Below are 5,289 nucleotides of genomic sequence, written 5' to 3' on the forward strand. Positions count from 1 at the left end.
TTAATTAAAATATTCTATCAAATGACTTATAATTAAGTTAGAATATATTGTTTTAATAAAATATCAAATTCCCCTCTACTTTTTAAAAAGTACATCTCAAATTTAATATTTGTTATAGTTAATCTTGATGCCAAAATTAGAGAGCATGTCGTTCTTGATATCAACTGCACAAAGATCTGGCCTAACCTTCAAAACAGCTTGTATTTGGCTAGCAATGAACTTCCTTGATGCCCTTGAGTTGCCAGCATTTGCTCCATGTTGACCGTAGGTGTGGGTAGATTCAAAATTCTTTATGGACATGATAGACGAATTTCTGAGCGGGGAAGCAAACAACATCCAAGGGCAACCATGTGTGTGCTTGAATCGGCAATAGACTCTTATGCGCCTTTGTTCACTGTGATAAAAATCATACTCGAACCGTTTATCAATTGAATAGTATTAAAGTGCTAATCTAACTTCAGCAGCACTATCAAATTTCTGACCAACTTCACGTATGGAGGTGTGTCACTCAGTCGGGATCTTTGTTTGGTGGCTAAGCATGTCATCCAGTAGCATGATCGAGTCGCCGGTGGGGTTGTCATTAGGAATACGCTCATCATTATAGGTTTGGGTGAATGTGGTATCTGCGCATTTTAAATTTTCTGTCGATATTATCCTGAAGTAGTAATAAAAATACATAGCCTTAGCAACGAACTGATAACCTTAACAACGAACTCATAAACATAACAGCCAACACATATCCTTAACAACTAACAATTTTACTTAAGGACAGACTCGTGACCTTAACAACAAATGCATATACTTAACATCAAACACCATATCATAGTAACCAACTAGTATACATAACAGCGAACAAATAACCTTAACAACCGGTCCTTAACATAACCTTGACAACCAACTCATTAGCTAAGCAACCAATGCATAAGGTTAACAACTAATGGCAAAACCTATCAGTGAACTCAAAAGGAAATCTGGAGTGTAATTCCTACGTAGTTTCCGGCATAGTCTGCGTGTTCTGCGAAGTTGAGTATTCCCCAGCGGAGGTAGCATACAAATTCACGTCTGTAAATCCATTACGCCGACAATACTCAAACATCAAATTTAAGTCATCGTCATTGTCAATTAAAATACTGAATTTTTTCCCCTTTCGCATATGAACTTCAGTGAAAGAGATTGCATTGGTATTTTAAGCCTTTCCGACAGTTGATATTTCAAGCTGATTATTTTTGTATTCTCTTTGATAACGACGAATACACCGTCACCACCTTTCTTGCTTTTTGCCTTCGTTACCACACATAGAAGAGATCCATCCGCCATTTTATTACAGGGAGTAGTTGAAAAATCGAAAAGGCTTTTGTTGAGGAGAATTAAGTGGAAGGAACAAATTAGTTAGGGTAATAGAATGGGGAGGAACTCAGCGATTTTATTACGACTGGAAGGGGAATATATCTTGTGATAATTTTGGAGGGAAATGGGAATTTCCCCCCCTAAAAAGGCATTCTAATCACCATTTAATGCCTACAGTCGAAACGTCATGTTTCCGACGTGAGAGGGCGACGAACACAGGCTGCGAAGGGTATTTTGGGCATTTTAAGAGGGGTTTAAACGGAGTTACGCCTAGGGATTTGTTTTGGGGGCTGGAAGAAAATCGCGGGTGATTTTGGGGGCAAAGTATCCGTTGAAAAAGTCTTGGGGGAGCACGTTTTCTTGTGTTTTGGGCGCTGAAAGCATTTTTTCCCTTTTAAGTTTAGTTGTGTACTCTATGTGTTTATACTTATAGCTCAAATTCATGCACGTACACATTTTTGAGAAAATGTTATGTTTTTGGATTATTGACTTAACGCTAATATTTTATATCTTTTCTAAAGTCTATTAATCCATTTAAAAGTATCTCAAAACTTATTTGAAGAAATTTCATCAAAATCAAGTGTTTAACAAACACGTATTTTGAACATATTATAAAATAGTAAGTTTTCACAAATGAGAAATGATATTTTAAAAATTTCTTCTCTAACATGTTTATTTTTATGTGTATAAGTATTTCCCCAAGTTTTACTATTTTTAGAGTTGATTTAATATTTTTAATTGATTTTAGAAAACCAGGTTTTCAGCACAAATATGTGTTGTGCACATTATCAGTCGACCGACCCATGTCCACCGGTCGACTGACCAGTGTGATTTTTCCAGCGTCTGCTTTTGTAGACGAATCAATGACCGACCATGACTCATCGGTCAACTAATCACCTCTTATTAGTCAACCATTTTTTCTTATCAGTCAACCGATGATTGTTCCGTTACAACATTAGTTTACCGATTTTCTTCACCAGTCGATTGATCAGTGTTTTTTCTGCATAACAACTAGTTTTGGCTGGTTTGTTTGAGAGGCTATAAATAGCCCTCAACATTTGATTTTGAAAAAGAGTTTTGACAAGAGTACTTTAAAGAGAGTTTACACCAGTTTATTTCCAAGTTTTGGTGTATTTGTTTATGTGAAGAAAGTTTCACAAAGAGAAGATCTTAATTTCGGTTTTGAGGCGTTCAACCTAAAATATTCATCTACATCTCTTTGTTTTCTTTGGAGAAGTTTTCTAAACTCATTCTCTAGCTTAATCTTCATTTTGTTTTGTATATATACATACAAGCTAGATTTACTTAAGTTTAAATTTTATTTACTCATTCTTTTTCACACACAACCATTTGAGCTTAAGTATTTCACATATTGTATATTTGGGTTGTGAGAGTGTTACAATTGAGTGAGCTTTTTTTTGTGTTCTCATTTGTATTAGAGAACAAAATCATTTACTTGAGCTTATCGGTAAACACGTTGTAATACATAAGGACACTTAGGGAAGTAGTTGGTGAGAGACCAGGTTCAATTCCAAGAGGAGTGACTTGGTTGTAAAAGCCTAGGGAGAAGTAGTAATTCCAAGCACTTGAGGAAGGTGATATTGTGGGATTGACAACGTGTGGATCGAAATTTTTCGGTGAACTTTAAAAACCGATTGTTTAGTATTTTGTGAAGAGATAGTTGAGATTCTCCTCAAGGTGAGGAGCGGAGACGTAGGTCGAGTGTTAGACCAAACTCCGTGATCATATCACCGTGTTTGCGATTGTTTTGGCGTACTACTTGATTTTATATCTTGTGCATGTTTTGTGTTGGCAAATTATTGTGGGTTAACTCAAAGCGCATTATGGTTTATTTATTTTTCCAACGGACATGAAGCGATCAATGCATCCTCAATTCTCTCCAGGAATATAGCTATACAAATGTCCATATAATCATATAACATTGTCAGTTCTCACCAGGAATATAGCTATACAAATGTCAATATAATTATAACATATTAAACAATACTTGAACTCGTAAAGAAAAGGCAAGTATGTCCAACTTCTTTCCTACCAGCATAAACAAAAAAAAATTTGTAGAGATATTCTATAGCATTTCCTCTGCTCCCCTCTGTTTTTTGTACTTCACATTCAAAAAAAAATTTGTAGAGATATTCTATAGCATTTCCTCTGCTCCCCTCTGTTTTTTGTACTTCACATTCTAAAGGAAGTAACAATTTATCTGTTATTAACAAGATGGAACACCACAGACCAAACAAACAGAATAACAACCAACTGAATCTCCTATTACAGAATCGACTTGCCGACATACAAGGGTTTAACATGCAATCCACCCAAAGCCCTAATTTAAAACATGACATATACAACGATAGCATATAACCTTGCCTTTGCTATTTCCATAAGCCAAGCCAAACTAACACACTAGAATAAACTGACTAAACACACTCACAACAATTGACTAAAAGAAACCATTATCTTTGAATCCTCCCTTATTATTCTTCACAGTCCTCTCCTCCTTTGTCTCCTCTCCATCCTGACTTCATGGCTCAGTAAACTTGTCAGTGTCCTACATGCATTATTTAACATCAATTAGCCCACATCACAATATAAACAAAGAAAACATTAACAACTTCTGTATTAAAAGAAACATGTCATATAATTGGATAACTACCAGTTATATTTCATTAATCAACAGTTTCAGGAGGGGGAAAAACCCTTTTTGTACTCTCTTTGTAATCCTATGTACAGATAGTTAGATATCGTAGATGTTATCAATCAACAAGTAAGCTCTAAAGGTAATAGCCTAAGGCAATTAGCTTTGGGGCTGCATATTAGCTCAAGTCAAGGATCAAACCCAACTCAATATCAGCAAAGGTCAAATTAGTCAAATTAGTTATTAATTAAGTAACCAAATTATAGAAGTTCAAAAGTATCTCATTTGCTTGTACAGGGCTCTATGCCAGAAAGCCACTCATCACCCGCTTAGCAAAAATTTTATTGTTCTGCGCATTAAAGAGAAGAAATGAGCTTGTCTTCTCATTTTCTTATAGCCATCAGTGGTCAATCACTCTTTTCTTGATTTCTAAACTACCAAAAATTTTATCATTCTAGTGTTTTGGTTAAAGAGAGGCCATTTGGTCCTCCTCTCAAAACTGAAAATGGTAAGCAATTCATGAGAAACTAAAATGAGAAAAACCAAAACTTAAAGAGCATTGAAACTATTCCAAATATATTCTTGATGAATGGATGCAATCTCATATACCATCTTTGAAGGGGAAAAAAATCCCTAATTTTTAAAAAAATACAGAATTTACCTCAAGACTATAGAATGAGGCTGGAAAAGACTGAGATATGTGTGAATGTGTTCTCAGATTATCAACACCAGAGGTCAAATATGAGGAGCTTTCTCCTAGAATCTTCATAATATGTTTCATCTACTTAACAACTAAAAAAATGTCCAAAAGTCTATCTTGTCCTCTTGAGATCAAAGGAATAGTCATCCTTGCAAGAGTGATACTATTCACATACGATTTAGCAAAGTTTAATTGTATACCCAACTACGATAGCATTAGTCATCACAAATAGAAGATAGAGGATTATAATTGATAGTATTCAAGGCTTTACTTTTTAAACTTCCAAGGCTCAAGCTTGTAGAGTTGTTATGTATGTCTGAGATGCTTTTTCTACTAGTCTGAGAGATGAAAATTCTTACAAAGAAATAGATAATTATCACATCTTGAAATATAAGAAGCCTCGTGTCATCCACAAGCATGAACAACTGTAACATACACATATGGAATATCTCTATACTTATCTTTATACTTATCTTTATATATGTTCTTTCTGCATCATGTCTGGAATTGTAAAACTTTCATTACTTTCTCTAACATTTTGTATAGCCTAATTCAAACATTTATGTCGTCTAAAGTCAATCAAAACAAG

At 34.8% G+C, this 5,289-nt stretch overlaps 1 protein-coding gene across 7 annotated transcripts in view; it reads right to left on the bottom strand.

Moving 5' to 3' along the window:
- LOC109844357 overlaps positions 3,554–5,289 on the bottom strand; it is a 16,164-nt gene continuing 14,428 nt past the window's right edge. For all 7 annotated transcript variants that reach the window (XR_002248001.1, XR_002248002.1, XR_002247999.1 and 4 more), the window contains one exon: positions 3,554–3,913. The gene's annotated coding sequence lies outside the window, so the exon portion shown is untranslated. The remainder of the gene's footprint in view (positions 3,914–5,289) is intronic.

This window comes from Asparagus officinalis, chromosome 6 (genome assembly GCF_001876935.1).
Source record: "Asparagus officinalis chromosome 6, Aspof.V1, whole genome shotgun sequence".
Lineage (NCBI taxonomy): Eukaryota > Viridiplantae > Streptophyta > Magnoliopsida > Asparagales > Asparagaceae > Asparagus > Asparagus officinalis.